Source organism: Apteryx rowi, unplaced genomic scaffold (assembly GCF_003343035.1).
Source record: "Apteryx rowi isolate R43461 unplaced genomic scaffold, aptRow1 scaffold_74, whole genome shotgun sequence".
Lineage (NCBI taxonomy): Eukaryota > Metazoa > Chordata > Aves > Apterygiformes > Apterygidae > Apteryx > Apteryx rowi.
In genome coordinates, this window is record NW_020451027.1 from 49099 (window position 1) to 72945 (window position 23847).

The 23847-nt window shown below is 39.1% G+C and overlaps 1 long non-coding RNA gene across 8 annotated transcripts; it reads right to left on the reverse strand.

Moving 5' to 3' along the window:
* Positions 1 to 3061: 3061 nt before the first annotated feature.
* On the reverse strand, positions 3062 to 23740 carry LOC112976521. 8 transcript variants are annotated; one of them, XR_003257059.1, is made up of 8 exons: positions 23541 to 23740; positions 22172 to 22361; positions 21711 to 21837; positions 13610 to 13694; positions 9047 to 9176; positions 8436 to 8672; positions 6459 to 6516; positions 3062 to 3248 (listed from the first exon to the last, which is right to left on the reverse strand). It is a non-coding gene; the product is annotated as an uncharacterized LOC112976521 (long non-coding RNA). The 8 variants fall into 8 exon arrangements; XR_003257064.1 differs by having other exon boundaries at positions 21711 to 21856; XR_003257063.1 differs by having other exon boundaries at positions 23516 to 23740.
* Between the last annotated feature and the right edge of the window lie 107 nt (positions 23741 to 23847).

The following is a 23847-nucleotide window of genomic DNA, read 5'->3' on the forward strand; positions in this document are numbered from 1 at the left end:
AAGGGAAGCTACGGCCTTTAGTTTCTACCACATTCATCAGGAGCCATGTCAGAGTTTAACACAATACTGCATTAGTGCATGATGTAAAATGGAGTTATGATCACAAGAACTTGCAATAAATTTTGCATGCCTATGAGCAATAACTCAGCAGCTGGTGTGTGCCACCACTATGCTGTGTAAAGCATATACAGACTTTTCTTTGAAATAGCAGCAATTCAGAAATATGTTTGCTTTAATAAAATTGCAGAGATGACATGCTGTCCAGTACCAAAGAAAAGAATGTTTGGGCATTTTCAGAAATAGTTCATTCATGTGGAAGGGACACACGTGCATTGTGGCCAAGGTCATGGAGACCGTGGATAATTCACTAAGAAAGACACCACAAACTAAAGTGCCTTAGAACAGAAATAACAACAGCAAAGCAAACTTTCCACACTGAGGATATGAGAGGAAGAGCTTTCTTCTTGCAAGGTGTGCATCACTCCTACTAATATTAACCAGAGATATGGCTTCCTGTACTTGCCATCAATATTAATGAGAGGTGCACGTGCCACTAATGTTAATGGGAAATACACATGCGTGTAACACCCATTAATGATCATTAGATATCCACAGGAGAACCCTCATTAATGCTAATGAGCGTTGCACGTATATGTAATTCCCATCAGTATTAACCAGAGATCTATGTGCATGTATTGCCCATTAGTGTTAATGAGAGATATACATGCATGTGGCTGAAACTGTCATTAATGTTAATGCGATGTGTGCAGGAACTGACAAAAGAAGATACTTTATCTTGATAACTGTAGCTTGCCCTTTGTGTTTGGGTTCTAGTGCATCTTTAGGAAATGAGTTACTTCTATTAATAATCTAGTTTGGGTAATACTATGGTCTCATATCTAAGTACTGTGCAAAATTAAGACAAACTGCTGAGATCCATTTTTCAAATGCTGTTCAGTCTCTCTCTCTGTCATGGATGAGAGTATGGCAATTTGGGTGTCTATGCCAGGGTGGTCAGGATGTTAAAGCTGGCAAGTACATGCTTTGCTTCTATGGGTTTTCATCAAAACTGTACTTCTTAATTGCAATAAATCTCACCTAAAGCTGTACTTGCTCCGATAGGCTGTTAGGTAGCTGTGACCTACCTTGAACTTAGGTCCTTTCAGCTTTGGAGAATCGCTGGGGTCAGTGAAATTTGCAGCAATTTCTGGTAGAGGTATTTAGCCCCTAACTGATTGGAGGTGTGTGTGGAGGATGACGAGTGGGCTTGAGTGGGCTTTTTCCTTATGTGAAAAGAGTCAGTGGACTTACAAACTGGAAATGTATTGGCATCAGCCTTTGCTATTACAGAGGGATATTGCCATCTTCTAAGCCTGCCTCTTTAGGGTTAAATCATCTGAATTTTGCAGCATTTCTTTCATATTATGCAAAAGCCCACAGATATTCAGACAGTGAGAAGACTGTGAGAGGTGTTAAAATTAAAATCAATGTTGAAAAATAAATTTCTGCTAAATCCTTCTTATTTAAAATTTTAAACAGGGCACGTCACACATACAGTCTTAGAAAATCTCAAAGCTTCTTTAGAGAAAACAAGTTTTATTCTTCACTGACAAATACCTTGTACTGTCACGTATGCCTTGCAAAGTAAGTGCAACAAAACAGCAAGGTAGAATATCACACCTACTTTGCACCATATACGCTGGTCCATACAGAAATATCTGAGAAGGACGGGGGTCTGCAGGAGGTATGGCACTATAAGTATCTCGTGTCCTTTTAATTCCCCTATCTGTTCTGGAAAAGGTCTTATTTATTAAGACTGGGAGATAACAGACTGGTCAAAAAGAGAACTTGACAGTTCAATGAGCCATATGTTTGTAAGAAAAGTAAATCTTCTGTTCTATGCTGCAACACTGCTTTACGCTTACAAAAGCTTTGGGAAAACTGCCATGTAACACTACTGTCTGTAACAGGGAGGGCCAGGCTGCACACTATGCTCATCGCATTAGTGAATCCAGTCTAAGAAATTCTTACTCCCCACCTTATCCCACCCCAGCCATTTATTCCCTTGCTCACACCACATCCCTCAGTCGTGCCAAAACTGTTTGTGGAACTGTGCTATGAAGTACATCACTGCGATTAACTGGTTTAGAAAAATCACGGAGTACTATGGTGGTTTGCTGGGGGCTTTTCTTTTTCTTTTAGCCAGATCATTTGATAATCCACATTATCACAAACAGTTGTATCAGCATAGCTGGGGTGGGAGGGGAGAGATAAAAACTGCCAGCACAGTGCAGGAACAAGCATTTTGGGAAAGGTGTTTAGCATAAGGGAAAATGTCTCGCAGCTCTGCATTCTCAGGTCCATGGGCGAAAACCCTGAGCAACTTCTGGAGGCAGTAGAAATGCAGCATCCTCTGGATTCTCAAGGACCAATACCATACACTAGAAAACAATTAAAAAAACACTGAAAAACACACAATAGGTTCTTTCTTCGACTAATTACTTTTGTGCATGTCCCATCATGCTATGTAAGCAACACCTGGTCTTAATTGCATTATTCCTACCAACCAGAAAGCAGAGGTTCCAAGTTAGAGGAGCAAATATAAAATTAAAGCAAAAACCCCTCCAAACCTAAAGAAAATAACCACAAAGTGAACTCCTGGAAGAGCATGCACTCGATTCTAAGGACTAAGGAGTTTAATTTGGCACCGTGCTTCACATTAACAGCAGACTAAGAACTAACAAAAGTCTACCACAAAAACATGACTTAGGGCTCAATTTTCCTTTCTGAGCATGTAACCTTTGTTTACATATTTGCAGCTCTGGGGCTCAGCAGGGTATTCAAGTGCTCCTGATTTTAATTAAGGGAGTAAAATTTGCATATGAAACACCCCTCTTACTGGTGTTAATGCTGCAGCAATGCCAGCAGCATTGAAAGAACTACGAAAAAAGGCAGAAATCCAAAAAAATACAACACTTAATCAATTTTGCATCATTAAAGTAAGGGAAGGAACAGAGATGGCAATATAAATATTTCCAATAATATAGTTAACATGCCTGAACTGAGATTCTGGTCCAGCTTTTAACTGAAGAGGTGTTTTCATGGGTGATACCAGATCCTCATGCTGTCCCAGAGAGTCTGATATAAATGACACAAGCTGAGATTTTGCCATTCCATGGGAAAGCCATGCTCAGGTGAAAAGCTTTGTAGTCTTGAGCAACTGCTGTTCACAGAAGTGCCTTCCCAGCCTAGAAAGAGAGAGAAGAGAGAGAAAGAGTTATTTATGTCTGAGAAGTAAACACAAATATCTTGGGCATTCACACAACACTCCAGCTTGCTGCTATGGCTTCCCTTCTTTGGGATCGCTAGAAACATGCAGATCCTCTACAGAGGATGATGACAAGTATCAGTGCAAGGCAAAGTCCAGTATACGCATTATCTCAAAAACAGAATAAATTCTGTGTGGTTAAGATAATGCCATTGAGATATTCACAGATACACCAGAAAGCTGGAATTTTTCAAGCAAGCATGCACGGGCTACCAGGAGATTGGAAGGAGTTGTGGGTTTTCCATGTTAGTGTATAGGTTTCTCCACCATAATTTGGGCAGTGGCATAATTCCCACTGATCCGCTCACCTGCAGAAGGCCCTCCTTTCAACAGACACAGATGCTTGGCACTATACAATATCGTGCTGTACTGCTTGGCGCAATCTAAGTTTCCATCCAAGCACCTGGGTGGTTACAAGGGGTTACAGTCCTTGGAGCACAGTGAAGGCATGCACCACGGAGCTCAGTGTGTCCGTGGTAGCATTGGAGCTGCACCATACTACAAAAAGCAGTATACAGAACAAGCTCCAGAGGAGCCATTGTAGTCTGTCAAGTAAAATATGCCCTCTTAGAATTGCTCAAATGCATATTTACATGAAAGACTGAAAATACAGAACTGGTCTACTGAACAAACACTGCAGTAAGCTTCAGAGCCATTACAGTCTACTGAGTAAATAATAAGAAGTTTTAAAAGGGTCCAAGTATGTATTTTCACAATAGGACAGAATTGCTTCAGAGGAAACTACTGTGTCAATGTCTATGAGTGATTTCCTTTCTTTTCCTTTTTGTTTCACCATTTAGCCTAGCTATTACATATGCTGCTTGCATAATGATACACGGTTCTTTCCAGATCCTGGTCACAAATTATAAGAATCTGCCTGGAAATTCATCCAATACTAAAGACACAGCATCTTAGCTGCTGGGATTTTAGGCAACAGCCTCAGCAAACACTTTAACAGAAGCTGGGGGTAAGGGGAATGAAAGGTGGTGATGAGAAGGGCAAAGATATTTTCTAGCAAATTGGTAAGAGTTGAAATGGCCTCATATACACCTACTGCAGACTGCAGCCTTCCCTTTATTTTCTGTTGTATTTTTCAGCTTGCCTCTTCTTTCCCAAACTAATAATAGAAAGAAATCTTTTCATAACACTCCATTTCATGACAGAGATAAAAACCATCTTCATCCATGGCCACAATTAGGTTCAGTTGCCATTTTATTTCATCCTATGACTTCAAAGGGCTTACAGAGAATAAAACTAATCACAAATCTGATTCACCTACTCTGTGAAATACAATAAATTAAGACCATCCAAAGAATTGATTCCTACTAGCAGTTAACAGCAAGTTTGTTGTCTAATTATCCAGTGCCAAACTATTCATAATTGACATTCTCACAGCCTAGGAACAGCTAAGGTAATAGCTCTACATTTTGTTCTCACATCTCTCAATCAGGAGGTACTCCTCTAGATTTTGCAACTGCAACTGTGAGTAGAATATTTGCATGTGAAATACTCTTATGCATTGTCCCAAGAGCTCTGCTGAAAGCTTCCTGTAGGAGGACCTTTCTTGGTCCCAGGAAAAGCAGTCAATTAGCTCCAGGGAGGGTTTCTTCACTGAACACACTAAGTAACATCATCCAGCAGTGAGGCAGCTAAAGCCCCAGTACTTATGATACAGAGCAATGGAGACAGACCTTCGCAGCCTCGTCTTCACTCACATGTGCAATAGACAGAAAATACAAGGAAGAGAAGCCATATTAAAAAATAAGTTATTCTTAAAACAAACTGTAAAGAAAAACAAAAGGCAATACACTATCCTGCTTAAAGAGAAACAGTAGAAAATCTGCAAAGAGTTACGGAAGTTTAACTTAAGGAACCCAGAGAATGAGTTTCAGAAAGGAAAGGGGTAATGTCTCAGCTAAGCATGTCAGCCAGAGTCCCTTTGCATTAGCCTCTGGAGACAGAGAGAAAAGCATCTCCAGGAAGGGACTCCTCTCCCCTTGCCCTACAACATTGCAGAATAGACTATATGCAGAACTGGATACCGATGAGGGAGAGCTTAGGCAACCGGTTTAAAACAGATGCTTTACTTTTCAGAGAGTTTAAGTTAAATGAGATTAATTCTGCATGTGGCATCAGCAGTTGAGGTTTCAAGAAATATATCAAATGTATGTACACAGCACCACCGACTACAGACAAACAACAATTTTCTACACCAGGTTAGCACTTAACAATAGAACATCATAGCGTTCACTCAGCTTTTATGGTGACTTTCAGTTAAGTATAAGAACCAAACCCAAAGTTTTCTATAGCCCAGAAATTGTTGACAGTTGGAAAGAAAACCATAGAAACACTGAACTTTCATGGAAGCTCTGTGAACTCAGAGACAGAACACACTTTGAATGATTTTAATTTTACACTGTATATTTCAAACAGCTCTAATGAGACACAGCTTCCAGCAATCACCAGATCCATTGCACAGGATATGTAAAAGGATTTCTCATATGGAGAACCATACTTCTGGTATCAAAAGAAATACTAATTTTGAAAAGAATGCTCAAATAGTTTCTGAGATCACCTACTGGTTTCATGGGGGCTGGTAAGAGTTTTTATTCACAAATGATTTGTCAGTATCTCTAGGGTTTCTCCATACAAGAGAAATGGTAAATTCTCTTTGGTCCCACAGCAAAATAAAAAAATCCAGGGTGTTTGATCAGCTATATAGTAAGGATGTAAATCATTAATGAGCATCTGTGTGCTTTTCATTTTAATACCCTGTTATGCAAAATAAAATGATTTCCAACATTTACTAATGTGATCATCTTTCCAGAAGAGAAATCAAAGACTTTGTGTTTTTTTCCTGTGAAGTGAATATATGATTTGTCAGCTGCTAGAAAATCAAAATTCTTATGGAAAAAGCCATGCATTTGTATACCATTACATTACAGTTAACCAAATTGTTCAATGCTCTCTGAGAAAAGAAAGCAGTAACACTTCCATCTATGTGCTGAGTCCATCAAGCCACAGTGCCTTTCAACATTAAAAATAGAATTAATTCTTCCACCAATTGCAATTGTAATTTAGCAGAACTCCTGCTTTGTACTTCACCGCACCACAGTCCAAGGAGACTTACTGAATTCACATGGAAAGGTCTGCTTAGGCCCATGCACACTTGACAGGTTTGCAAGGCTCTGGCAAGGAAGAAGTAAATGCAGGTTTGTTGGAGACAGAGACACACTCCCAAACACAGCCAAAGGTATGATGTCTTGCACTGGGGAAAACTAGGCAGAAAGTGCCCCTCCACCCCTCAGGCCCATAACTGGGAGGTCTGACACGGTATCGGGTGCATATCTGTACGGTGAAATGCCCATACTCACCTGGCTGCTACAAGCTACCGAAACCTCGCGTGAGCAGCCCAGCTGCCAGCAGGCCTCGGCAGCGGCACAATGTGAAGTGATTTGGTGTGCTGCCTGCTCGCTGGGTCCTACACCCAGCCAGCGCCGCTGGAGCTCAGCCACCTGGGCTGAATAGCCAAGGACCTAGCAAAACGTGCCTCTTACTCTTTACTTGGCAACTTACACATTCAAAAAACAGTTCAGGATTTCACAGCTATTTGTCACCTGGCTAAACACCACTTTATGTGGCAGAAACAAAATCTGACCTCTTAGGGAGAACATATGCCAATACTGTCCTGATTAACTAACAGTCGTTACCGTACACTGTCATCAGTTTCCACAGAGATAGACCCAGTAAAGCAGCTATCCCTATTCAGCATTCCCAATTAAGTAGAGTATGCAGTAATAATATTTTACATTTATATAAGGCATTCAGCCTCAAGCACTTTATAACAGTGCTCAGATACCATTGTGATGAGTGTATTATAAATACCTCCATGTAGCTATGCTGAACTGCACTAGCTTTTCAAGGGGAAGGCAGCAGCCAATTGGCGTACTGTTTTCTGAGCTACCATGGCTGTAAGAACAGCATTGCAGTGCCCCTGAGATAAACCCATGCTATTAAAAACAAAAAAAAATTTCTGGAGTTTCTGAATCTCCCTTGGGCAGAAAGATATTCAGCTTTAGATCTAATCAGAATAAATCCATGTAATATAATGCACAGAACTCAATCAATTTAATTTGAGAAAACAGCCAAGACATCTCTTCCTATATACAAATCCACAGATCCTGAAGATTAAATATTTCAAAATCTGATGTTTGGACTGCTAAGCTCCGTTTTCCAGTGACTGAATGCTGAATTATTGTCAAATGCACTTTCCTACTTTCAGTGTCTAATTTCACTTTTATTTCATTCTTCCACTGTCGAAAGTATTTCTCACTAACCTCCCATTTCTTCCACCCTTCATTTTTGGTTATAATTCTCCATTCTGTGAATCCAGAGAATATCTCATCTCCAGCCACATTTTACAAATGAAAACAGAAATGACAATGAGGTATTAAATACTTAGCTATCACCTTTCTGTGCAAGTTTTGTGCAACAATTTGCAGCCAGAGCATATACAGCATCTTGTTGATCATGCTGTAACATGTATACATAGTCCCTTTTCCTTGTTAAGACTCCTCCCTCAAAGTTGACTTGTGGGAGGGATCTTAACACTCTTGAAGTCTTCGTGCTTGAAGTGCCTGTAGTTTAACAAACAGCCCAGCTATTTATTGTGAACAACTCTTTCCATCTGCCCCCTTCAACAGATATTACGCTCAGCTAATAGAGAAGCTAAACAATTTGTTTAGATGGTCCTGTCCTCAGTTGGAACACGTATGTATTTCTCCAGAATAAAGCTAGTTTTTTCACATCGAAGATGCTGATAAACTTTTGCAGACTTATCACTTCATTAGGAGACATCAGCTTTCAGTTCTTCTGCACTTCTGCTGTGTTTTGTATATCCTATGAAAATACTGTTTGTAAAGTGCCATATTTTAATATACTTGTACAGAGAGAAGCTCAGTAAGATTATGGGTTACGGGACTCAGGAAAGATGAATATATTAGTCTCCTTTTCTTTAACACTGACCTCGCACTGGATAGGAAATGAGGGGTAACACATTGACACTGTATAAATTCCAATAGCTGCTGGCCATCCCTGTTGTTCATACCTAGATCTATGCGTTTTGCCTTGTCATCGTCCGTCAGGCTTCTCRCGATGAGGAGGTTCCTCGTGGATGAATTCCTCTCCAGTGAACTGCTCAAAGCCAAAGGGTGGTCAGCAGCCCTGAAGAGTCCAGACCACGTCACTCCAGGTCCCATGGCATGTCCACCTCCAGCCTCGTGTCCCACCAGCCTTTGTTTAGACCAACATCACTGGGTAGGCAGTTGCCCAAGCAGCTACACTGCTGTGGAGTTATGCACATCACAGTCATACTAATGACTACTGCTTTAAAATTATGTACATACAAAATAGCATAAGTTGAACTACTGTATAACTTTGGTATTTAACAAAGGCCTATATGCATGGCACATGCACTCTTTATGCCAGAGTACGGGCATGAACCTTATAGGAGAAATCAGTTGAGTTATCCCCCAACGAAGCCTCTGTTAACAGAGCTTTTTCGCAGTGGGAAGGAATATATTTTATTGCCATTCTCTCATTACTCAAAAATGGATGAGGAGGTTTTGCTCAACCTTGCAGAAATTAAAATATTACTTTTGAGAAGGACTAGGTTCAGAAAGCTTTTTAAGCACCTGGTTAACTCTGGTATGTGCTTACCATTGGTTGTGAGGGGACTTAATTCACTTTCACTTAACGTGTGCTTTTTGAATAGAGACGTTTTTCAGAATCAGAGTGGAAATACTGCAAAGTTTAGCCCTGTAGGTGAATGTTTTGGAAGGTTAATAACCTGTGGAAATAGAGGAGCCCTATGTTATGTTTAGTACTCACTACAGCTGAAGGATGAAATAGAGACTCACTTCATCCAGCCGTTGAGACGCAGCCACCTGTGGGGAGTAATGTGCCAGCTCTTTAGTGCAACGGTGCAAAACCGTTTAAGTGGGAAGTGAAGCGTTATCCCACAGTCCAAAGGGAGTGTTTGCCATTGTTGTTGCTGAACAGCATGACATTCTTCTCTGGGCGGGAGGCAGTGTCTGCATAATGCTTCCTTCAAAAGGATTTGGGTTTGGAGGCACAGGAAATGGGATCACGCCATCAGCTAATCAATAACTCACTGCCATGGACCAATCTCCCTACTTAGCACTGGAAGACAACCAGCAGAGACAACAATGTGGGCAAAGTGAATGTTAGTTAATGTGAGTGCCTGCACAGAAGGCTGTTTTTATTTATCAGTCTTATAGAACCCTTAAAAAGAGACTCAAATATTTGGTACAATGAAATAGCTTTAGCATTTTTGCTATAGCTTGAGGTCACAGTTTAACTAATATAACATGAGTTTCCTTTCTTTTCCATCAGAATTCATTGTTTCTTCATAATTAAAATGAAGTGAGTTTCTCCTATAAGCTCAGGTTTAAATTTGATCCGAATTTCAACCAGATCAAATCTATTCACTTTACAAATCATCTTTATCCTTCCAGGGTAGGACTGGGAGGGCAAGGTGAAAGTCTGGAAAAACTTCTGCAAGAGACAACGCAACAGAAAAAGTAAACTGCAGAAGACCAAAAAGCATAATTCTAATTCTCTGAAATGATTCATTAAAGGAAACCACCCTTTATATAGGTTAAATGTATTGACTGTGGTATTTTTATCCCCTCTGCTATTCTTTCCTTAAGCTCAAGGAATTGAATTCCCCCAGATTCACAAGTTCCTCCCCCACACGCTGCTCCCCAAGCAAAAGCACTAGAGTGGTTTTAAAGACTGTAAAAATGCAAAATCATAAGATTCTGTGTTGATCAAGTCTCCCTAAATGCTTATATACACTTTGGCCTGAAGGTGGCAACATTGAATAAAATTCTGAGGCAAGACCTTTCACATAGAGATGCCTTTAATTAAAGTTTTATATTTTTAAACGAATATTCTTCTCCCCCCTTATTTATTCACAATGTGTTGGGAGAGAAATATGGTGGGGTATCATACATTTGTTTCAAATAACCTTGAGTGCACGTTATGCAAAATTATTTGTAAATTAAAATGAAAGCAGATGCACATGTAATGTATACATAAGCCAAGCCCTCCAGCTCCTCAATTTAAAAGCAATTTAAAATATTATAGGCTCTATGTCCCTTTTCACAATATTAATATCAATAGATGCTCTTAACTCCAAATCAAAATCAGTGCTGATTCTTTCAAATCAGAGCTTGCCTTTATGCTAAGTTATTTCACCTGTATTCAGTAAATGTTGTGTTATAGAATGTGATGCATTAATCAAGTAATAGGACCTGGCAGTCTGTGCATTGCGCTGCAGAACGGCACAAGCCGGGCGCACTGCAGAACAGCGGGTGAAGCCCTGTCTTGCCAGTTCACTCTAGATGGGCTGCGAGTCAGCAAAGCAGCCTGGTCCTGGTTGTTTTGCGGAAAATTCAAAACCAAAAGGATTTTAAATATTATTTCTAAGTTCTTAGTTTAAAAAAAAGTTTTTAACCTTCTTTCTAAAAAGGAAACCTCTAAACTCTTAAAAATAAATGTACAAGTAGATACCTAACTTTGGATTATGAAGACGATACTTCATTTTTCTTTGAATTTCTTAATCTTTCTTTTATATTTCATTTTTTTCATGGATTTCCACAGTGCTCTGTGATTTTTCTTTTGACTTCTGGAAGATTCAGTGTTTTCTGCTATCTCACTGATTACTGTCCTTGAGGCTACTTGAAGAAAGGTATTATACATGGATACATGTATCAAAATAATACTGTTTTACATAGTCCTCACTGGTAAGGCTACATCTGCACTGCTCTGAGCATTCCTTGCTAGGAAAGAGTGGTCAATTAAAAGGGAGATTAAAAAACAACAATAACAACGACAAGAAATACTTAACTAGGGCAGCCCACCCCCCCCCCAAAAAAAAAAAAAAAAAAAAAAAAAAAAAAAAAAAAAAAAATAAAAAAAAAAAAAAAAAAAAAAAAAACACAAAAAAAAAAAAAACAAGGGCCCCCCCCCCCCCCCCCCCCAAAAAAAAAAAAGGCTCAAAGTTCAGAAGGCAGTAACTACTGTATTAAGAATGGTTAGGAGAAAAAAACCCACTGTTGAACTTGCCCTGTCTAGAGAAAAGATGACATGATAACAGGCTGTGAGTACTTACAAAGAATTAATAAAAAGGAGGAGGTGGAGGCTGATGTGGGAGGATTGTTGGCAGCACTGGGAAAGCAGGTAGAAGTATAGTAATAGCTTAAAATTACTGAAGGGAAAAATGTAGATTAAATAGTACAAAATGAGAGAACAGGGAGGTAATATGGCAGAGAGGGTCACTGATTTCAAGGCAGATGCTCATCCCTGAGGAGCGTGTTAACCTACACTGTTTGCAGAGGCTGGCGTAGGTGACTCCAGAGGTATTTTCAACTCTAGTGCATATGGGTCAGATCTCTCCTCTTTATGGCAATAAGGCAAGGAGGACTGTTTCACACAGAGCACCCTGCTGCCGGAGGGTGCTAAGCAAGCCGGGAGCTTGGCTACGTGCACCCTGCCGGTTCCTGCACCTTTCTAACAGCCTTGAGCTTTGCACAGCCTTTTCCAGTCTGCAACAGCAGAAGAATCCCTTGCAAATGATTGCCCCCATTGGCGCTGGAGAGAAACCGATATAAATAAAGCGTAAAGAAGAGCTCCAGTTGGAGCAGTTAGATAGACACCATTAGTTCAGCTGGAAAAGTGCTGCCGATGAATCACTGACTTATAAAAACAACTAGGTTGCATCATTTCTGATAGAGGGTTAGATTTTGACTGCATATCCATCCCTGAGCAAAAGGAACAGTAAATTATTACCCATCCAAACCAGAAACAAAGGTCACTGAGGAGGGAAGGAGGTGAAAAAAGGCTCCAGTCTTTTCCTGCCTACTCTTACCCTCCCACTTGTCTAGGGGCAGCCATAAGCAGATGAATGCTCTGATATTGTTATACCTCTGGAAAAGAGATACAAACCAGGCCCCTTAGGGCGTAACAGGGGTTCCTACTGCCTGACACCACAGTCACAGTCTTGCTCTTGAAGATTAGTGACATTTCTGGTGGGGTTTCAAATGCTTTTTGGGGCAAGCTCTGAACTACTTTTTAATGCCTAAATCCACTCTGTGATTTTGAATGCACTTAGTCATTAAAGCAGACTTACTACCTTTGGCATTTCTATTAAAACTGCATGTTCAGAGAAGGAACAGTGGCTCAGTGAATCACTGACAACCACAGGTATCAAAGGGGAAAAAAAGATGATTATTTCCAGGCACATTCTCTAGGAAATTAAACAGACTGGATGAAGATTTGACAAAGTTGTAATACAAACCACAGCATCATGAGGTAACAGAGCAGAAAAGCAAAATTAACATGATCTCAGCCCTATACATTCAGCTCAGACTCCATGTTCTGAAAGAAATCATAAAGAAGTGAAAGAAAAATTTCCTGTACAGTGTGATACCAGACCACTCACAAAAGCAAACATGACACTAAATGGTCATGAGCAACAGTGTACGCAGCCTGCTTTGGCGAGACATGGGATGAATTAAGTGCATGAGTAAACAGGATCATCTCAGTGTAGGAATCTCACAACAACACAAGTTAAGATGAATTTAGCAATGGAAACACAGGAGTGAAAATAACGTATAATAGATAAACACAGCTAACTCACTACACCCTCTGGAAAGCTTTGTTTCAAATAGAAAGGTCTTTATCAAAGTGTTAAAGCAAACACAGCCGTTGGCCCTTCTCAGCTCTGGTGGGATTTCATTTTGCAGGCCTAGACCCGAAGAGCAGAGAAGGCAGGCGGCGTCCTCAGCTCCCCCAGTATACGCTTGGCACACTGAGGAGCAGAGGCAAAGGTAGTGCTAGACTCCCTATTCCCAGAGCTAGTGTAGGAACCGATCTGTCCCAGGCACACTCTTGTGCAGGCTCAGGGTGCATATCTCCTGCCAATCCTCGGGGAGTCACTCTGCCTCTGTCCCCCGAGCACACCACCTCCAGCCTTCTCTCCTTCTCCAGATGGCCCTTGCTTCCCCTAAGGCAACTTTCAAAGGCACCCTGTGGGCCATGAAGGGCTGATCTACGGAGGTAATACCAACCAGGGCAGACTAGTGCAGACTACCCTTATTCTGACTCTCTGCTGGGGCAGTCTGAAGGTCACTTGATGGGACTTCCTAGATCACAAAGTGGCTTTACGGTGCCAAACCACTGGCCTATCCCACTTACCTCGACTGTCTTTGCAAAGTCCAAAGCTCCAGAACACCCAAAGCCCCACGCCAGAATACTTCATCAAGCTAAAGCATCTCAGAAGCTACAACAGATTTTACAAAGCATAGTTCAGTAGTGAATTTTAATGAAGTCACATGCTCGAATTATTTGTGCTCTAATTAAGATGCCTCTGTTACTCTCCTGAACTGTGTCTATTTTATTCTCAATAAGGACACTTTTGATGAACATGAATTAAAGCCTGTGATACTTTGTGCGAACAAAAGTTTTCACACCTAACAAAATGAAGACTGGGTAAATCAGCAAGAATCTGTCAGGCCCAACGCTGGCTGTAATGACCCATGGTTTTGGCAAGGTCTCTTAATAAGGGGAACCTTAGTAAACCTTGGTTTTCTTGGTGAAATCACATCTTAACCCGCCTTTGGGACAATGCCTTCATCTGCTTAATGAGACATATTGCACATGTGTAGGGATAGCTAAAATGTGCTTTTTTTAAAAAAAAGCTTACACAGAGAAAATGATTTGCTGTGTGGGTTGTCTTACCAGTTAGTTCTTGGGCCCTGGGAATGGTTTTATTTTCTTAGCCAGTGGGTCATCTCTATTATCTTAGATGAAATATACTGTACCATTTATAGGACTATCTCTGAAAATATTTTCTGTGTTTCCTAATTTCTGTTTACCAAAAGAACCCACCGTGGGAAAGCAGGAAGAAAAAATCAACTTAAGGTTGAAGAAACCGTTAATAAAATGAAGAAGTACTATGGCAGGTTGTTCTGTAAGATTCATTTGCTAAATTTTAATGTATGCCACAGCAGGATGGCATGAGTCTAGCTGGATTTGAAAGCTGTGTGAATCTCCCGTAATAAAAGGCATATTTGCCAGGGCAGCTACAGGAAAGTATTATTCCTATTGGTATTGGCAGAATGAAAGAATGAAGAAAAAAAAAACAGTTCTAGTAAATATCCTTCCATATGACTGTGCAATACAGTGCAACTTCAAGTCACTGCTCCAAAAACCAGGATTTATATTAAGTTTATTTAAGTTGTCTCCTACCAACAACCTCATATTGATATGATACCTGGGGGGAAGCTTTAAGGGAGATTAGCAAAACAATCCTTTCATGCTGGGAGTTGCATTTCTTCACTTAAATGGCTATTGCTAGCAATGAAAATGCAGGCAAAACTGACAGCAAAGAGGATATCAGTAGAAGTCAGAATCTTGAGTGTTTTCTGGAGTCAGCTTAAACTATCTGTTAATAGGCAGCTGTGACACACACTTCTGTCTTCCGGTGAAAATGTAAGATGTATATTATATCAGTATCATCTGTTAGTGAAGTTTTGCTAACACAGACATCATACCATTTGAACCACGTATTTAATTCTTTTTCTGGGGAAAAGTTATCTGAAAGTTAGCATTCAAATTTTCCCTTTATTTCCAGTTTAATACATTTTGAGACATACAAAAGAATTCCACAAGCACTGTCTAAATCTTGTGAGGGACGTAAAGGTTTTCTCACAATGCTTAATAAAGCCAAGCTTTTCTCAGCTCCATCTTCAATGACAGATCAAGGAGATTTTTGTTGTTAAAAAAGACTGCCTACAGATATCTTCCTTTCTTTAAAGGACAATGTATGGATAAGAGGTGAGCCCAACTGCTACAATCAAATGTGTAAACAACAATATTTGACCTGGCAACCCTGTTGAATAGAAATATTCATTCTCCTTAAAAGATAACATAAACAAGTAGATTTAAATGGAAATCACAGACTTGAGGGTGTTTTGTTTCTTCTTCTTTCCTTATTCCAGCAAGAATAAAACAAGAATAACTATGTTTTCCTAAATAGTACTTCACCATTTTATTTTTTTGTGTATGATCCTACTTCAGGCACAGTCTCATGAATAATGTAGCTGATCTCTCAAGATAGCCATAGGTAATGTTCTTATTACCCAATAATATTTTATATTACCCTTGCTGTAAAATAAGCAACAGAGCAAAGAAAGCAAAACACCGTACTGCTTAGGATCAAACCCTGCACCACTCAGGATGGATCTGCAGTCTTTGTGAGAAGTAATGGGAAAAGACCTTGAGGATAAAACTGCTTGTTTCAGCCTAAGGGAAGGTTTGTCTTTAGTGAGGCCTAACCTAACTACTAGGAGATTTGTGGGCTGAAATATCAGTTACTGTTTTTCTGTGCAAGTCTCCCATAACCTCTGTTTTGGCAAAATCCCAGAAATTCGTCTTCCACAGCATGGATTTGCTGCTCCTCCTTGCCAGTTTAAACCCTTCCAGATACTATTGCCAGATCGTGTTCAGATCCACAGTCACAGTCACAGACTTGCAGTACCTTTTTCTGGATGGCAACAACAACCAGCAGAGATAGGAATATTTATTCTACTTTGGTGGTTCTCTCTACAGCTGTGGATGTAATGAATTCTCCTATATCTCTGTACCAAACCCAACAATTAGCCTTTGCTGTATTCAAAATACCAAGGAAAAGTTCCTCCATGGAATCTCTTTTCTTGATAGTTCTCTTCTCTCCGTTTTTGAGTTTTCATAAAACTAAAGGAGTGAGAAAAATCATTTGAGGTGGATGCTGACTTGGTTGAATGCACACCAAGCTTTCCAGTAACAGTCACCTATTCAGAGAGTTCTCAGCCTTGCTGAGACCAGCACCTGTCATTTTTCTCGTCTGGACAAAATTAGGATGACTTGGAGGCAAATGACAGATCTAAGTCTTTCACATTTTGTGACAAAATATCTGCTGTTCTATTTGAGTGTGGTCTCCACATTGCCCAGTGCCTTTTGTTGAAAGGATTAGTGGTTCCTACACTGAATTTTGACATGAAAATCCACTTTAGAAGTTATGCTCGCTGAAATTGCATTCCTACAGCTTCCTTTAGCTGCACAAGATAGTACGAGGAGAAAAAGCAGACAGACCTTGTTAAGCTTCCTTCAGAGGGGAAAAACTCAGAACAGGCAACAGGCCCTATGTGATACAAACTAGTGGGGCTTCATTGAGCGAAACTGAGGGAAGAAAAGCTTGTATCATTTCCTTCCTGTATGGGAGACGTCAGTCCCAGACTGAAGGGCTACACTACAGAATTTCTGCTGTGGGTCAGAAAAAAAGATCGTAACCTTTTTGCTAATTAATGTCAATCCTAAGATGCCCACAGCAATACATTTTCCAAGTAGAAAACTGGTGATTTGTTGGAAGTATGTACAATACCTTTGCACAGCTTTATTTGGCTATATAAGATGCAACACAGTGGGAAAGCAGGCCAGTTTCCTCTCTTTTTAAGCATCCAAAATCAAATGGGAGAAAGAAGAAGAGTAATAGCAAACTAGGGACCCGACTATGATCTAACTCCGTTTCTTTTATCCTGAGGTAAGTTACTTGACTGCAGTGTACTTTCATTTGGGTCAATATGAGAATGGAATCAGGCCAAATGGATTTACATCAGTATAAGCTTTTGCAGTTACTATGAAAAACATTCCCCGTCTCCTATGCCCCTGTGTAATACAAGCTAAGACTAAGCCAATGAATTTACAATCTTTTTTTTTTCTTTTTTCACTAGTGTAGTGCTAGGGAGACTTAAGTATGTTGAAAAGAGACACTGAGATGGATGGTTGCATCCATCGCTGTGTTCCTCATCAAATATAATCTCTACCTTTACTGCAACATTAACCTTGACTGACTTTCAGAGGTTGCTGTTATTTTCAACCAGTGCCAAATACTAGGACACTGGGTGTATAGATTGAGCCACATCCCTAAATGCCCTCTGCTAACCATAAAATCACCCTAGCTACCTGCAGATGTATTAGTACTTGGCTAGTAGTCCAGTATCTCAAGGGCACTGATATTTATATTTAAGGCAAAATCTCTCCAAAGTTCTGCCATCCTCCAAGTTTCCCTATCCTCCAAAGTTATTAGGATCTCACAGTAGGCAGCTCAAATGTTCAATGCTTCCTTTTTTGGCTCCGATCCTATCTTTTGTTATCAGCGGACTTTGAGGCTGCTCAGCACCTCAGAAGACTAATTGCTAATCAGCATTTCATCTCACACTCTGAAATCAGCAATCTGATGCATCTTTCTGTTAAATAAAAACTATATTCCACAGAGATCTTTGAGAACATTGTGCTGATACATCTAAATAGCAAAACAGTTTAAGGCGAGATAGCCATTTTTCCAGCCGGCTAACTCCAACTAATAAAAAACATAACTGTATTTACTCTACTTCATTTTTGTTCACCACTCAAACTCTCTTAGTCAATGCATATATAAAAAGAGACCTCCTGTAATAGCCACTATCTCTAGGTGAGCAAATGGAAAGGATAAAAAAAAGATCCCTATGCATTGTAAAGTATTGCTCTTAACTCACCTGTATCTTAAACTCTTAATAGTGGACAGTGTGAAATAGACGGAAAGGACAAACAAATGTATTGCTGTAAAGATGACTTGGAGGCACAAAAGGTCTGAGATTTTTTTTTTATTATAATTGATCAGAAGCAGGTCAGTCCCAGAAAATAGCCAGTGACAGATGGCATACACTCTGATTTCTTGGTAGTTTTAGCTCGTCTGAATTAGACTAATTATCTCAAAGCTGCAATTTACTGAAAGGCCCGTGCTTTACCTTTTCTTTCTTTCTTTTCTTTCTTTCTTGCATTCTTTCTTTCCTGCATTCTTTACATATGTGTTGTGTCAACCTTAGAAAATCTTTCTTGATCTCATTCTCCTCGTAAGGGAGGGAGAAAAGACATTTTCTTTCACGTATGTGCAAAATACCTTATTTTTCCCATCTTTATGATGATTTTGATATAATTAAGGAAAGAAAATTTTCTGTCTGTGCTGGAAAATCAACAGGATAATTAAAATACTGTTGCACATAGAATTAAAGAGAGCCAGTGAAGAACAAAGGGGAATATAATTGTCAAATAGATAAAACAGTCAAATAGTCTTTAGTCAAAATTAAAGACTGTATTGAGAATATGTTATATTACTTTCCAGATTTTTGTGAATAAAAACACAGATAATCACAGTGCAACCCTCCTTCTAGATACTTAAACGATTTCATCACACCAGCATCTGAGACTTTGATTCAAAGGACAGTACTCCAGTTCACAGTAGAATTAAGTCATCGGTTTCAGGAACACACACAACATCCCCATCACCTGGCCTCTAACTGCCTCACAACTTCGATGAGATTTAGTTTTACATCTTTGTGAAGCAAGCAAGACGAGCGCCATCACCAGTGTGCAGATAAGGAAATGAGGAACGCAGGTTGTGACACCCAGACCGCAGAGACCTTTATACATCTAATTCCCTAAGTAAGGGACCTAGGCCTATGTTCAGGATCACACAGGAACACCGGTGATGGCACTGGGGACTGCAGTCAGATCCAATAAGCTCCATCCAGCTAGAGCCACGGGTCCAATCTTCCTCCCTTTGTTTTCAATGATGATAAATTCTTTTAGATAATTGTCATGAAGATATAAACTAATTTTTTAAAAATGCTTATGGCTGATTAAAATTTACATATGCAGGATTTTAAATTTCAGAATAACCAATATTTTAGAAAACAGGGGACAGTGAAGAGCTTGATAGGAAAACATTATAATTAAAACCACACCAAAGGCATGGAGATGTTGAGCTTCCTCATAGAAAATAATGAGACAATATTTCAGTCCCACATACCAAGTGCGATTTTTCAATCATCTGTAAACAAAAAAGTTTTATGGGAACTATCAGAAAAAATTTCATAGAGAATAGTTTAATTTTATATGTATATTAATTCAATGATGTCCATCTGATGTTTTTTTATGAACATCCTGTAATGAATGAATCTGTACTGAACCCTTTTTAGTTTTTGAAACTTTTTAAATTAAGCAAAGAATCCTAGTTTGTACAATTCATAGTTAGCTATATTACTTATTCCTGCTATCATTTTCCTCTTTACATTACTTGGTGATAAGAGATTTTATTATCTTGTTTTAGCCTTCTACTGATGAGTTTTATTGTTACAGCACTTTAAAGCCATGGATTTCAGAGTCAGTTTGAAGATAAGACAAATAGTTTGGGGCTAAGTGGAATTTGCCCAACATTGCCTTTCAGTTGCTTTCACTAGACATTTAATTAGCATTATAACAAGCAAGAATACAACATTAAACAATTCATGAGGATACTTGATGATTTCTCTGACAGAAAAGATTTAAAATAATGTTCAAAGGAATAGGATACAGAAACCAACTCATAGTGGAACTTGCTAGTCTCAAAACCAAAACAGAAAAAAAAAGATTGTGTTTTTCAGAGTTGGAAGAATGAGTTCTTGGAAAACATCAAAATGTGAACTGATAATTGCCTCATGTTAAATGTGGCTTTAACTTAGATTATAATAATTTGGAAATTAAAATTCACTGAAGAACCAAACATTTCCTAATTTGTACAGCTTGCTTTATTTTAGAATTAATAGAGCCTGGAATGTCTCATTTCATGTCAACTTTAAAGCAGAGGGTGTAGAGAAATAGGCTTTGATTCAGAAGTCCTAGACCTGCCACAAACGCTTTCATTGTGGTGGACCAGCAGACTCATTTCTTTGTTCATTTTCTTGATGAGCCTGCTTAGACATCGACAGATCTGGTTGATATCTGAGTTGGACTCAATTGCATTAGTGCAGCAGAAGAAAGAGGGACAACTCTGTGGACCCAAATAACGAAATTTCTTTTTTAAGACTAGAAATTATTATTAACTAAACCGAAGACTTTCAGCTTTGCATTTAGAATGTTTTGCAACTAAGTTCAAGCACAATGATGCAGGGACCCTGGTCTAAAGCTATATCAAAACATGAGCAGCATGTTCTCCTTCACAAGCTACCAGTGTGGTGTTCCTTAAATTAGCATTTTGAAGCTCTGCATTACTAGGTATTATTGCTATAATTAGCTTTGTCTCCTACTCTGAATTACTAAGTATATTTGATTGTTAGATATGTCTAGAACTAGTAGTAAAAGCAAAGTCTGGAAACAGATCTAAGCCAAATTTTGGCCCCAGCTGGATTCCATATTTGTTCTTATTCCTTTTTTCTCTTTTCTCATTTCAAATGGAGATGGAACTATTGAACTGGGTTGCACTATGACATTCTCTAATCAACAAATTAGGGAAAATTTCTGACAGCACAGCTGATAACTTCTGCTCTTCTAAATCACAGAGAGAGAGAGAGAGATCAGGGTATGCTGGAATCAGAAGAAGAAAATACATTATACAAATGACCATCACCTGCCTCTCTTGGATCTTGTAGTGAGAACAACTCAGACCTAGGACTTGCATCAAAGAAAAGGAATAACTTGAAACATAGAATCCAAACATATCTGAACCAGGGGATTTGAATTAGGAACTTTTCCAGGCCTCAGTTTATTTGGATTGTCTACATTATATTGAAGGCCTATTAATGACAGCCTAATTCCAGGCTGTGGGATTTGGACATCATCGGCCAAAATAGTTGTTGCTGATTGAAAATATCTTACTTACACTACAGGAAGTTTATTATGATATTTCCAAAGTGGTTGGATGTAGGACACGTTAGAAAACTTTCTTAATGTCAGAATATGACGAGTGTACTATCAGACCAAAACTAGCTACAGTTTTTTAGAAAGAAAAATTGTGTCTCCACCCCTTTTGAAGTCTACCTGTACATATGACCATTGGAATAAATTTTTCTGAGTTTGGTTTATAAGTATACTTAGACCTAAAGGGCTCTTGGGGCTCTAAGAGGGTATCTCCACTTTATGTTGTGTCCAAAACTATCCCTGAGGCTATCTGAATGTATGTCCACACAGGTTAAGCAATAGCTCTACCTCAGGCAGTTCTTGCATGGCTGCAGTTATCAAGGTTTTAGAACAGAATTAGGTGTCCAATCCACTGGGCGATCAAAATAGAAGTGGAGTAGGAGTGTTGGCACAGTCAGATATTTTGTCTCGGCTAAGAAGAGGTTCTGAAACCACCCTTCTACAGCAATTGACCATGAAGTTGCTACCAATCTGTTCCAGTGCAAAGTCAGTGTAAGTCAGAGATAAAACTGAGGTCCACTTGCTTGATTTTAGCAGGGTTTACCTTGGTTCAAACAGCAGATCTAGGGATCCAGACACCACAAAGAAGGGAGCTCAGGGTCAGTGAGGAAGGCTCATCTTTCACTGGCTTTTCCTCCAAGTAGAGCTTCCAGGCACGATCACCACAGGCACTGGGAAAAGGGTCCAAAGCTAAATGGGTTTGGGGGGGTCCATGAATCAGGACTCAAGTACATACACAGGCAGAGCTTGAACAGTGTGAACATAGTCTATATTTATCCCTAAATCCCTAAATGTAATTTAGGGATTACATTTATCATTTCTTCTGTTACATATAATGCACTATTCTTATTCATTAGCATTTGTATACCTGCTCTGCACAGATATAAATGGAGGCAGTACAGAATTAAGCCCAAAATACAGATTATGATGCAATTATTCACAGTTAAAGCTATATTCCAAATTGTGATTTTGCCAAGGTGACATAAAACCTGCCGTTATTGATACCTGAGCGTTATCATCACTGGGATAGTGTACGATGCTGTAGTTCTCAATCTCACTGGCACTGGCTAGAAATTGCATAGCTTGTTGAACACAAAAAAGATGCATTAGCTTCTCCTTGGTCAAATACAGTGATGCATGCAGAGTTCTTCACTGCTAGCTGCCATTCTGTAGTGGGAGATGAGTAGTCCTGTTACTGTGGAAGAAGAATAAATATAAATAAAAAACCATACTTTGCCAGAGGCTAATAAATAAATCTCATTGAATGCCATTAAATTCAGATGCTTGAATAAAAAACAACTCCTAGAGATAAAGGCTTGTATTCAGGCAACATATACCTCCATTCTACAATACTGTCCCATTTTCTGTAACATCCTGTRTTTTCTTTCACTGATCCATCCTGTCATTCAACCAACATAGGGTTCAGAATTTTTTCTCACCATTAGTAATGAACCCCTGCATACCCTGGGAGATTGTCTTCTTTATATATAAAAATACTTTACCAAAGCCTTTGCTGTCACTAAGGTTGAAGGGACATCTCTACCACCTAATAAACACAGAATAGATTTACCAAGGAGATTCAGAAAAGTAAGAAAAAGCAGGTAAAAACGTAGTACAGCATTAAAAGAGAGAGCCTTGAGACTCAACACAGAAGATTAAAGGATTTCTTCTATCTTGGAAGCCTTTGAGAACGAAGGACCCAGCTAACCTATGTATCACTAGCACTGTTTAACTCTCTGATACAGTCTTATTTTTCTGTTTTTCTTCATAAGATTAAATAGTTATCTGAATGATGGTCCTGATGGATTTTAAATAATGAATCCACTATCAATAAGGTTGGAATAAATTCAAAGGTGAGGAGTATAGTCCAGTATAGCTTAATGAAATCTCATTTTGCTGTAATTCACTTCATATTTTTATCATTTGTCTAGGAGATGTAGCACTTATGAATTTTCTTTTTGTCTACAAAATACTATTTATATTATACATATTCTCCACTGGCAAGCAAAGTGTAGTCTCCAGAATTTTTGGAAATGATCAGAATAGTCTATATTAAAATATAATCATGATGCTCTGGTGTGGCAGCAAAGTATTTAACAGCCACAGACAGCATCAGAATTTTCCAGTGGAAGAAGGCAAAGATTTCCATCTACATCAGATATCAGTAAAAATGACACTTATAGCATAGTATGGTATAGTATAGTATAGGATAGGATAGGATAGTATAATATAAAAGGGAACTAGGCTTCACTTTGCTATCTTATTTTGCACTGATACACGAGGATTGTTATGCATTTAAATTGTTAAGGGATTCTTCTGTTAAAAGCCATATTGTAACCAAAGTAATACCTGTTTTGACATCTTCTTTGCATACCTTATCAATGTCGTCCTTCAAGTCAACACATTTTCCTGTTCGCACTTTCATTAACACAAAATACCTAGAACTTCAGATAAACAGCTCATTGAATGAGCTGATAGGCTAGTGGGTCCACTCTGTAATGCCAAAGCCAAACAGACAGGAGACCCCTTGCAAGTATCTGCATTTTGGTAAGGAATTATGCTGACGAAAGAATGTTTTTGCTCATCTACTTTACGCCTTTCAAGGAAATAGTGTATCTATGTCAACAGAATATGCTTTTATCAGCACACTTCATATCCACTATGTGCACCACCAGTGCAGC